This window comes from Haliotis rufescens, unplaced genomic scaffold (genome assembly GCF_023055435.1).
Source record: "Haliotis rufescens isolate VD_foot unplaced genomic scaffold, xgHalRufe1.0.p SCAF_28, whole genome shotgun sequence".
NCBI lineage: Eukaryota > Metazoa > Mollusca > Gastropoda > Lepetellida > Haliotidae > Haliotis > Haliotis rufescens.
The window spans coordinates 6,145,414-6,158,282 of record NW_025963979.1 but is presented as its reverse complement, the minus strand read 5'-3'; the positions used below and the strand labels follow the sequence as shown (position 1 = coordinate 6,158,282).

Below are 12,869 nucleotides of genomic sequence, written 5' to 3'. Positions count from 1 at the left end.
GTTGGAGGAACACACATACAGAGCTTCCGTAAACAAAGGGAGACAACTGATCGTGGATTCACTCATTGAGTGATCCCAGCTTGCCCTGAATTTCTTCTTCTTCTACTACTACTACTACTACTACTACTACTACTACTACTACTACTACTACTCTTACTACTACTACTACTACTAATAATAATAATAATAATAACAAGAGTTTGCCACTAACGTGGCTATATCCCCCGCCCCTGTTGCAGAATGTATGACATAATTGAATCTAAACAAACCCTAACCTTTTTTAACCGAGGTGGAACTTGTCATGGAAATTGTGAAAAAAGATGAGTTTGGAACCATGTCCATCTTGTTGCCATGGAAACGTAAAAAAATAAAAATTTCTAAAATTTCTCAATTGCAAAAGGCACCAGTTCAGCATGTACCTGACAGACCTGCAAAGTTTGATGAAAAAATATTGAACGGTTTCTGAGTTATATATGCTCCGGAAACGAAACGTGACGGACGGACGGAGCCCGTTTCTATATCCCCCGCCAACTTTGTTGGGCGGGGGATAATAATACCAGTAGTACTACCTGTGAAGATCCGGGGTAGAATAGGTCTTCAGCAACCCATGCTTGCCATAAAAGGCGATCATGCCTGTCGTAAGAGGCGACTAACGGGAACGGGTGGTCAAACTCGCTGATTTGGTTGTCATCGTATCCCAATTGAGTGGATCGATGCTCATGATGTCAATCACTGGGTTGTCTGGTCCAGACTCGATTATTTACAGAGGCCGTCATATAGCTGGAATATTGCTGAGTGCGGCGTTAAATAACTAACAAACAAAAACTACCACCGCCACTACTTCTACCACCACCACTACTACCAGACCAAAATACGCCAGACGTGCGGCAGATTAACATTGATACCCCGCTCAGACACAGCATAATGACTCCGAGTCGGTCACTCCTTGTTTTAGCCCCTTAATCCCGAGCTCCAGGCAGGGTACAGCTGTAAGTACGTCAATCGTTTAAACGTCTTTTGGTATGACGCGGTCAGGGGATCGAAGCACCGACCTTCCGTTCCCCGGGGAAAGGGCGTTATTGAACCAGGGAAGTGAGTGTGCAATAAGCAGACTAGAACATCGTTGGAACAAGTTCTACCTGTTAGCCCACGACCCAGTTACTTAAGCATTGATCAGCGACTGCAGCTGGCCCCGCTCCCTGCGTGATGCACTAACCGCCTGATCATTTCATTGATGCATTGTTTACATGACAAACGGGGACCAAACACAGTTACAAAAGGTCATCAGGTCAAACAATGCTGTCTAGTCTTATGGATGAACCTGTCCAATATTTGAAACAATACTATATTCCGTTAATGTAGGTATATTTGAAAACCAAACTTGTTATTTTGTTGATATATATTTGTATAATCAATGGGAATGTTAATTGTTAATTGTGAACGAACTTTTATCATAAAAGCGACAAATACCTTTCCATATTCATAAGTAATCGAAGTCAATTGAACGATTCCGACTATATATCAAGAGCATGTGTTTTTGAAACACTATCGAAAAGTAATGATACCAGGTGTTTGCAATAAGGTGAGCGTATCCTGCCCCACCGGTGGCACCCGTCAAATGAGGGAATTGCATCGGACATCATTTTGTCATGGCTGTGTCCAGTTTGGAAATGTCCCCCACATATCTCCAATAAAAATAGTTTGAAAGCTTTACTGAGGCCTTGAATGTTGTAAACCTTGATCAAACAACTTCTGAGCAAGAGTTGTATGACGCTCTTTGAAATCTTGGTAAAAAGATCATGCTCGATTAAACCTCAAAAGTTGTGAAATGTAGACAACAAGGGCTGAAGCTGCTGGAATACTGGTCGACATAAAGGGAAAGTTGCCTCAAGAAAGATGAAGTCATCCCTTTTGTCATGCGGTCTTGTGGAGAGTGTTTTGTTACGCTTAATGCACAGATCTAAATATGAAACACTGGTCTCCTTTATTTCTAGTTCAGGTGGGTATATGCGTGGAAGGGAATTGGCTATTTGATGGTTATTGAACTATAACAGACCATTGATATACCCGAAGCTTAAGTTGAACTTCTTGGCCAAATTACTTTGTTTTGACTTTGCCAATCCTAGTGAAATTCCGATTCATTTCCATAAAGAAACAGATCCGCAAAAAGGGGAGCACATTTGGTGACCATAGGGATGCCTACTTCTTTCGTAAAGGTCTTACCTTAAAATTTTACACAAATGTTGATGAGGAAGTCCAGCATTTCAAATATTGTTTTCTCAGTAAACTGCAGATGGCATTTGTTTTCATTTTAGACAAAATGCCCTCGACCTCTGAAGATAGATGTATAACTATATCTATGGTCACCACGTTTTTAAATAAAAGCCCCATGGATCAAGGAATGAAGTTTTTCCTTAAATTTGTCATTTAGAATATTGGTGTACAAAGTTTAAAAATCAAATTTTTGGATGGAATTGAACTTGATTCTGTTCTAAGATTGTAAAAAATCAAGCAAATCTTTTGAGTTTTTGAGAATCCACATAGTATTATTTCCATTTGTCTCAAATACTGTCTGTGAATATAAAGTCCTTTCTTGGTTGTATTGAGGATTATGGGTAATCTTGGAGTTAGGGATTTGGTGGTTCGTGTGCTGGACCCAGGAATATATCTCTCTTTGTGCGTGTTTTATGGAATTTTGGAATCCAACATAGGAATGAACATGTCTTGAGGTTTTAGAGTCAAGCCAAAACTTAATAGTGCTGTTGAATGGTTTTGCCAGATTTCTTCCTCAGTAAACATATATGTGGCCTTATTTTATATACCACTTTTACCAAGTTCTTTGATTAAACAATTAATGTAGTGATGCTTACACATCATGGTTATGTTATTTGAGACCAAACTGTGGATGACTGGGACAGAATGGATGTATTCCAATTCCCCATTTTGCATCCTACCCATTCATTATACATTCTTCTTCCAACCCTGTCCTATTAGTTATGTCTGCCGATAGCCTGTATCCCAGTTTATCCATCTTATTCTACTTCCATTTATTAAAGAATGGAGATATGATACACTGGGTAATCGTGTGTGAAGCGCCTGGGAAATTGATAAAACCGTCATGCCTCAATTTTTCAATGAAAAAAACAACCCCAGAAGTATCAGGACAATCGTTCAGAACAAGAAAAAGCTGAACCTTTAGAATTGTTTTTGTATGATGGAGTTAGTTGTATTGACAAACATGCAAACAGACAATTACAGTGACGACAAGAACTGCCTGTCACTATCACTCGTGTAGCGCACTGCGAGCACTGATTGACACAGGGGAGATGGAGAGCAAAATGGCATCCTCCAGGAGAACCCCTGGGGCCTCCTTGGGCCAAATTGGTATATAAGGCGTTGATGGGAGGGGTAATTGCCAGGGGGAACCACTATGAGACGAGACCTGAATATATCCCACTCAGCAGACCTCGGGGGATTCCGTCAAGTCGGACAGAGAATTACGACTCGGTTAGTTCCATAATGTTAGTGACATCGGTTCTAAGAACAAGTTGTTTGTGTGCCTGCTGTGGAACGATCGAAGTCAAGGCACTTGAGTTGCCAATCGAAACTGCGTTCTAGGAGATGCAATATAACAAATTATGGTGGGTAGTTATGTTTTGGTGAATATATTACAGTGAAAGCGGTTCAAAGTGGGTCCCAAGCTATATCCTACAAAAAAATAAAATGTCCAGAAATACGACGACCGGGCATTACACTATGTCATTGCAGTTCATATGAGACATTTATCATTATACACAAAATGTGTTTTTGTTGGAAGTTGTTTAATCACAATTTCAATTCCATTATTGAGGATATGTTTAATCAATGTTATAACACGCCATGTTTTTTTTTATAATGTGCTCTGCGACTGTGGAACAAACCTAATGGATTGATTGTTCTAAATATGGTCAGACGGTTTATGAGGCTTGGTGCCTATAAATATCTCAGCTGTCAAGATTTGCTTAACAATTCGTCGATGACAATCAGCGACCGTTTACATGTTGTGCGACGTGAAGTCACGTGATAGTGCATTATATCTGATGACAAAGAAATGTCAACGATGTAATCTTACACAGACGATGAAATTTCGTCTGGTTGCAAATGAAGCACACAAATATATACTCGACAAATTTGAACCTTTTTCACAAATACTTGTATAAATCCCAGTAAATGAGAAATCTGTTTACATAAGTCTATATGACCATCTCTATATGACTGACCAAAAAGGCATGTTGACCTAGAGTAATGCATCACTGAAGGAACCGATCTAGATATGTACAATATACAATGTATAATGTATAGCACGTATCGTTACAACACGTCGAGAAGCCGATTTCTTCTTCAATACAATACATAATCAGAGAGTGAGTGAGTATGGTTTGGCGCCGCTTTAAGCAATATTCCAGCAATATCACGGCGGGAGACACAAGAAAAGGCCTTCACGCATTGTACCGATGTCGGGAATCGAACCCGGGTCTTCGGCGTGACGAGCAAACGCTTTAACCACGAGGCTACCCGACCGCCCCCAATACATAATCAAGTACTGCCTCGATAATCGCTATATGATCACCAGAACGGCGTCATCACGACATGCATCCTTATACACTCTGGTGCGATATAATAAACTGGGCTTCGATTGAGTGAGTAAGTTGGGTTTAACGCCGCTTTTAACAGTATTCCAGTTATATCACGGCGTGTCAGCTTAATGTGGGAGGAAAGCCCGAAGTGATGCAGGTCTCAGACGTTTACCACTTCGGTGAAACCCACGAGCACGGGTCGCGCTTACAAACCTAGAAACATAATCGGGGCGAACCGGGATTCGAGCCCACAATCATAGGTTTCTGGCGTGCCCAAGGGACGCAACTCTGCACAGCGAATCGCGGCGCCTTAGACGACCTGTTCTGTGGAACTCCCTTCCCTTGGTCCTCGGAAACCTTGACAATCTGGACTCATTCAAGACAAAACTCAAAACCTATCTGTTTGCACATGCCTATGACGAAAAGCACGTTTGGAAAGGGCGCTATATAAATATCTAACTTATTGTTACTCATTACGCCTATCAAGCTCATAATTATCTATATTAGTGCCTCGGAAATCACACATAAATCTTTATTATTTATATATGAAAGCAGTGTTCTTGCATTAGGCATGATCCTCTTTACAACAACCTCAGTCCTAATGTCAGAGTAGCCTGTGTACTCTCTCCTCAATATCTACCTACAGTTAAACCCGGTTTATACGGACGTTACCGTTTAATCGTCCAGATAAACACATGTCCATGTTGGCGACAGAATGGAATGCGGACCAACGTTTCACTTTTATCTCTCTGGCACAGACGTATGAGGAACGACGTTATCTGCTTGACATTCTGCTGCAGGGTGCAGCGTGGTTCCATTCAGGAACCAGTGTCGGTGACGCGAAACATGGCGTGAACCTTACCCGGAGCAAGCAGTTACTTCTTACTTTCTCTTCTCGTATCCATTGTAAGATGTTGATTCTGTTCCTATGATATTTAACGCCAGAGTATATATTTAGAAAGACTAATACCACGAGCAGACTCGAAACTTAACATATGCTGAACAAGCTAACACCCGCACCCAGGAGCTCCCAACCACTCCTATAAGGTGGGATCCTGTCAGCTCTTTCCAGAGTATATGAGTTATAGGATTGAACCTCATCTGAACCCATACTGAGACTCGAACCTCTACGTATGTGAAGCCAACACTCATAACACATATCCTACCCACCTATCTCATGAAACTAGTTGATTATGTGGATTCGCCCATCCCCTTCTTGTGGTCTTGGTTAATTCATAACACCGAGTCAGTAGATCAGTGTGCCACTGCAAGCATGACGCATTAGTCAAAAACGATCAATGTTCTATTCTAGAACACACATCACTATCTACTGCAATACCTATTGTTTTAGTATAGACCATCACCACACACATCCATACACAACAGATGTCAGCGTGGCACATGTATTATGTATACGTGTCTATACCATAGTCTGGTAAACATAAACCTGGTATGCAGTATTACACCACACCAACGACTGAAAAACAACAGTAAAATGACCATTATGTCGGTTGCGAGGCGTGATGTCAGCATAGCCATTATTGATCAAAAATACAATCGGACGGCGAAATGCCGATGCGCTCGGTGGATGCGGAAGCTGTTTCAGCTACAGACTATATTTTGTCGCGGAGGGATAAAAACAATGCGAGTGGTATGGACAGTCAGCTCCTACCTACCTTCTTGTGTAGGGATCTGCTAGCACTCTCCGTTGTGTGGACACGATACCACCAACCTGTTTCCACAGACTCCATCCGCCTTCAACGGCCTTCAACTTTGACTGAATTGATTAGCATACATCAATAATTTTATCGGATGCAGTGCTGAGGCAAGCGGGTTTTATGGCGGGCTAGAGAGTATCTGTACCGAATGGGCCGATACCACTGATGCTGACATGGCTGCTGATCGTGTATGGCTAAATATTTATATCACTTCAACCACACAGGGTTGTAGGAGTGAAGTCAAGCTCTAGGCAACGTGGTTTCGGGTTTATTCAAAGTGAAGGTTGGCGAAACGAAGTCATCTAATCATATACAAAGGTATAGGTTCTAGGGCTGGGACTTGTCCAAATTTACTACCCGGGTACCCACACCCCTATTACCCGACCCTACCCGGGTACCCGCTGTCGGTGTCAAGAGATGGGTACAAAATGTCCGATTGGGAATAGTTTGACAGTAGCCCTGGCAAAACGTATTTCGAGACACGTATATACAACGATGTGGTCATGCACACACTGAAGTTGACTGAAGTTTTAGCTTTGTTCAAACATATATAAGTCAGAAGGAACGTGTTCATAGTCATGAAGAAATGCGAACATTAGAGACTTAAAATTTTCGTGTAACCCTGTAGTTATATAGTGAATTTTTGTCATGAAACAATATATCACGTGACTAACCACGGGTCCGGGTAGTCCTGTGGGTAACCGGGGCCTACTCAGTACCCACCCGACCCGAGTACCCAAGTTACCCGACCCAGCCCTAATAAGTTCATACGTGTATATTCTCAATGATGTATTAAATTATATATTCTTAACAGATAAGTGGTTAGGATCGAGTGATCAAGTATAGTTTTACGCCACTGTTAGCTAGATTCAGCAATATCAAGGCGGGGACATCAGAAATGCGTTACACATTGTACTCATGTGAAAAATCGGAACCAGGCCTTCGGCTTGTTGAGCGAACGCTTTAACCACTAGGCTACCCCACCTCCCTAAATTAGGATGAGATCCTAGGGTTTCTAAAGATACGGTGAACCACGATACGCCTCAAACATTCGAGGAATTTGTAACGCCGCCCATGGAAGGAGTGAGTGCTAAAACTGTATAACAGAGCTAGCAGGTCAGTAGAAAGAAAATTGAAATACTTAATATCATCAGTGTATAGAATACACCCTATTTTCAGTCAGACGACCGGACTGGCAACTTTGCAAAGTTACTAGACCAGATAGAGTGTTGCCAGTCCAGAATGCTTCAGGCTAACGAGTGAGTGAGTATGGTTTTACGCCGCTTTTAGCAATATTACGGCGGGGGACACCAGAAACGGGCTTCACACATTGTACCCATGTCGGGAATCGAACCCGGGTCTTCGGCGTGACGAGCGAACGCTTTAACCACCAGGCTACCCGACCGCCCCTCAGTCTAACGAACTAACGAACGTAACAAAGGGTAAACATAAGAATAGTACTGTTTAATGTCAGTTCTCAGAAAAATAACAATAAACAGGTGGACTATCATTTTAGTAACTTTAACTCATTGAAATTTTATTCATCACTAATGTGTTTGACCTTTACTAGAATGCTTAGAAATTTTAGGGATTGCAATTGCAATAATCATCGGGCGTGCATCTTTTCAAAACTGACCGTCCGTCAGCAAAATAGACCGTCTCGGACTGTCGGGCAGGCGGGTATTTTAAACACTGCCGTATGCTATTAATAGGCTTGTTCTTTGACGTGGTAATGTTTATTCTCTAAAAGATATCAACAGCCAATTTCAATATATTCGTGGTTAGGAATATCCGTTTGTTTTAGCACTCTAAGTCTCCTTAAATAACCACAGAGGTTTAACACTAACAGACATATCACCAAAATTCTAGCCATGCAGGCACAATTCAGAGAGTTATGTAATCGAGGCCTGTCACAAATAGGACAAATATCGGACATTGAGGAGAGCATTCAGATAACAGTTTCCATCTTGATTTTCTCTTCACTGGTCACGTGCTATTTTCGAAAGGGTCATTGTTCGTCCATGACTTCCGGTGTAGATGGCGTCAATGAGACAGCACGAATGGCTAATGGTGAGTTAGATCGATACATGCGTGGGTCAGTTGTGATTTGGGGGGAATCATCTGCGTCACGTGACACAGAGCCGCCCTCAATCGAGCCGCCCATACAATCAGACACCGCCATTGAACAGCCTTATCTTGCACTGTCCTAGATTGATTTTCCCGGATCACAATCCCGATGCCGGTCGTTGTCGAGCCAGCGCAGGACCTCATGGACGGGACATTAGCAGGACAGGGCCCGGTATCACAACGCTGAGCTTGTAGTATCTAAGTCGTGTCTCATGTACTTTGCCATGGGACTTGTTTGTGAAACCGGCCAGGACCGGCCACAGAACCAGCGCAGAGGGACGTCGTTGTGAGACGTCACTGTGAGACGTCCAACTGTCACTACAGACGCTGTTAGAAGTTCACGTCAGGAATGGGTCACGAAAAGATACGTTCTACATGTCACAAACTTGTCACAGTGCAGAGTAAACCGAAGACTGTTCAATATAAAGATGGTAAGGGCGAGAAGTATCCTCCAAAATATTCTACATGCCACACCTGTACAGACTCAAATACAATGGGTGAGTGAGTATGGTTTTACACCTCTTTTGGCAATATTCCAGCAATATCACGGCGGGGGACACCGGAAATGGGCTTCACACATTGTACCCATGTGGGGAATCGAACCCGGGTCTTCGGAGTGACGAGCGAACGCTTTAACCACTAGGCTACCCCACCTCCCCGACTAAAAAACAAACTGCATGGTATCGTACACACCTAATTCGCATGCAACACCAATAAATGAGCTTTGAGCAAAGGAAAATGGGCCACATGGTTTTAAATTTGAGATTTCGAAAAGAAAATTCACTTCTCCTTCCTTTGTATCTACGAGTACCACTGAAAACATCAATACCTTTGACAGCGGTCGCGGCGCAGACAGTTTCTGGATAAATGGGTTAACAGAATTAAAACAAGGTGTTTGGTGAAGTTTGGGTTTGGTTTGGTTTGTTTGTTGTTTTACGCCGCACTCTGCAATATTCCAACTGTATGACGGCGGTCTGTAAATAATCGAGTCTGGACCAGACAGTCCAGTGACTGACATCATGAGCATCGATCCACGCAATTGGGATCGATGACATGCTTCAACCAAGTCAGCGAGCCTCCCCACCCGATCCCGTGAGTCGCATCTTACGACAAGCATAGTCCACTTTTACGGCAAGCATGGGTTGCTGAAGACCTATTCTACCCCGGATCTTCACGGGTCGTTCGGTGAAGTAATTGCAAGGGTAGTCAAACACCTACTGTCACTGATATGGAACAGTTGCAAAACACGTCAGAACATGATCGATTTTGAATTGTTTCAATATGAATATGTCACTTTGTAAACAAAAGCAAAGTGTTTTGTCACCAAACCAGACCGGACGATCCTGTATTTAGTTGCCTCTAGCGACATTGTCAGGCCAAGGGATGCTGGGGACCTCATTCTACACGGGGTGACACTGTGACACTAGTCCTATAGTCCTTGCCAAACTACCCAATAGTTAAGGTATCATAAGGACTAGTAGAAATTTAAGGATAAGAATTTATGGATGAACAACTTCTTTGTTACAATTAAGAGCGACGTTTCCGTGTAGGTTCTAAAACCGTCATCCACTTGCTTGATCCATAAAATCTTTTCCTTTCTTAGTACTCCAACTTCTACATGCCTATCAAAAAAAGTTAGTAGAAATTTGCTATTTTTAAGGGTTTTGCTGTATGTCATCATTATAAGGACTAGTGGACTGAAACTGTTAGTTTCTACCGCTGGAAGAATATCACTGAAATTGTGTTCAACCAAAGCTGAACTCACTCATTCGGTACCCGTGAGGATATAGGGCCCCAGTAACCCATGTTTTTTTGTAAGAGGCGACTAAATGGATCGGGTGGTCATGCCCGGTGACTTGTTCGATTCCACGTCATCTGATATTATTGCGTGGCTGGTCCTGGCTCTCCCGTAATGGGATGTCCCCCGATGTTTTAAACATATTTATTTCACAAAATGTGTGAAGCTGGGTTGGTAAACAACCCAGACTTATATCAGTACCGCTCCAGTTGTCATACATGTCATCAATTATATGTACAGTCAACCGTAAATAATAAGGTAATTATTTTGCTTAAACACACAGCTGTCGACTGAACATGCTGAAGTCAAACGCTGTAAGCTAAATTCAGATACGTCAGAAATTAAACGATAGTTTGCACTTAGACAAAGTCTGGAAATCTACCAGAGGCTGATATGAAATTATGAACAGATTTTAGTATTTCTTAAGCAATCTTTGCTGTAACATTTGCATTTCCATAATGAATAGAGACCATACCCTTCAGAGTAAAAATATATGTTTTCTTCTTATGTCTGTGTAGTTGGTACAGGTAAAGAAATAGTGAAGTGCATCTTCATGGTGGTAGCCTGAAGAACAATTTGGATTTTAAATCTGTCAGCATAGAGGTCACTACAGCCAAGGCTCAGGAGGCAGCACACAAATTGGTTGCACCAAGAGCCACAATTTGAATTAAATTTGTTGCCATGCATTTCTTCACCTTTTATCATTTTTTAAAAATGTGTTTCGGTATATATTTTGCAGTGACTGGTACCACGAACCGCCCCACATACTGTTCTAGGCGCATCTAGGTTTAGTTGTTCAAGCATCAGTGACTGCTCCATTGAACAGTTATCCCAGATATGAGACCAGTAGTCAAAGTTTGGTAGTATTAAAGACGTGAACAGAGTTTCTTAGGTGTTCCTATCTAAAACTTCTTATAGACACTTTATCACAGGACTAACTCTTTTAACTATTTCACTGATATGCTCAACCCGGGACCAATCGTGTTAGAGAATAATTCCTAAATGTTTGTGGGATTGAACTTTCTCGCTGATATTGTCACTAATTTTTAGTTTTAGTTTGGGGTTAGGAGTTACTTTACGTGTGAACTGAATAGAATCGGTCTTTTTGGATTAAATTTAACTTGCCAGTTGTCAGCCCAAGTAGAAAGTCTATTTGTCATTTTTTAGGTAGTTTGCAGCAATATTCGGATCTTCCACAAATACATATAGTGACGTGTCAACTGCAAAATGTCTGATATTACTGTCAATACCTTCCACAATAGCATTTTTAGCATATAAAGGCCCCAATACTTATCCTTGTGTTACACCAGCCTTACATTGGAACTGCAACCGTGAAGAGTGTTTCTAAATAACTCTTGAACCATTTTTATAATTTCCCCTTGGTGCCTCGTAAGTTAGTCTGTGTGTGATACCCTCGTGCCTAACGTTATCGAAAGCTTTACTGGTGTCACAAAATAACAGCTTTAATTTTCTTGCCATTATCTACAGCATGTGCTATGAAGTTGTACAAAACGGTTTATTGTTTTGAAGTAGAATTACCATGCATAAAGCCAGATTGTAATTTTGCCAACATTTCATTATCTCCCAAGTAAATGAATACATATTCAAATATACCTTTTTTTAAATATCTTGGTCATGGAGCTTGTAAGTGCTACAAATCTTTAATTAGAAAAGTCCCATTCGATACCTATCTTATGGATAGGAATAACTGATACCTCTCTCCAAACAACCATCTTCCCGAGGCAAGAGAGTTAACTGACTTTAAAAGTCCTGTTTCCACCCTTGTCGAACTAGGCTGGAATTCCTGGCCTCGATCGTAGCGGCACCAGTGGCTTAGAGTTATGTCCCTTCTAAGCCTCTCCTATGGACCAATCAGATTCCACCTCTCGTATCACTTGCATTTGCTTCAAACAAAATGGCGGAGCCCAGTCAGGACTATCGGATCGATTATCAAGATCTATATTGTGATAAAACGGGTCCCACATCGCGAAATGCATCAAATCACGTGAGCAACTTGATTGAAAACATGAACAGATTTGGAAAATATTTGTTGACAACGATTTGACGGTGCACATGCTTCGCAAATCGTGCAGTCGACCGAAATCTGCACGACAGTTTACGAACCGGATTTCGATTTGGTTGCACGATTGTGATTGGGCTATGCATAGACTCGTAAGTCCTACCTTGTTCGGCAAGGGTGGAAACTGGACTTTTATAGTCAGTTAACTCCCTTGCCTCGGGAAGATGCCAAATAACAGGAAAGGTTGAATTCTGGGGTGACATATTGAACAGTTTTACCAGTATTCGTGCTAATATTGTGGCAGTTTTATTTAGTAATCTGTGGCCTATCTCATCAGGCCATGTTGTTTTAGTCGTGTCAACTGAAAGAAGAATATCCACAACTTATTTACAACTAGAGGTAATGTTACATACGTGGCTATAGATATTTTAATCAATATCGATAGGTTTTTTTATCAGATCTTTGTTTAGCGGTAGCGAAAACTAAGATCTGATTTTATTGAGATTGAGAAATGTATGGAAACATTTATTTGTATAGATATATGAACACGCCCAGATTCCCCCGATTGTTTCTAGATCTGTCAGCACCAT

The 12,869-nt window shown here is 41.7% G+C and overlaps 1 protein-coding gene across 4 annotated transcripts in view; it reads right to left on the bottom strand.

The window, feature by feature from the left end:
* Nucleotides 1-6,436, bottom strand: part of LOC124139314 (leucine-rich repeat-containing G-protein coupled receptor 5-like) — a 40,127-nt gene extending 33,691 nt beyond the window's left edge. For 2 of the 4 annotated variants that reach the window (XM_048402692.1, XM_048402694.1), the window contains exon 1: nt 6,293-6,436. The gene's annotated coding sequence lies outside the window, so the exon portion shown is untranslated. The remainder of the gene's footprint in view (nt 1-6,292) is intronic. The other 2 variants (XM_046506305.2, XM_046506313.2) reach the window with 2 other exon arrangements.
* Nucleotides 6,437-12,869: the final 6,433 nt, after the last annotated feature.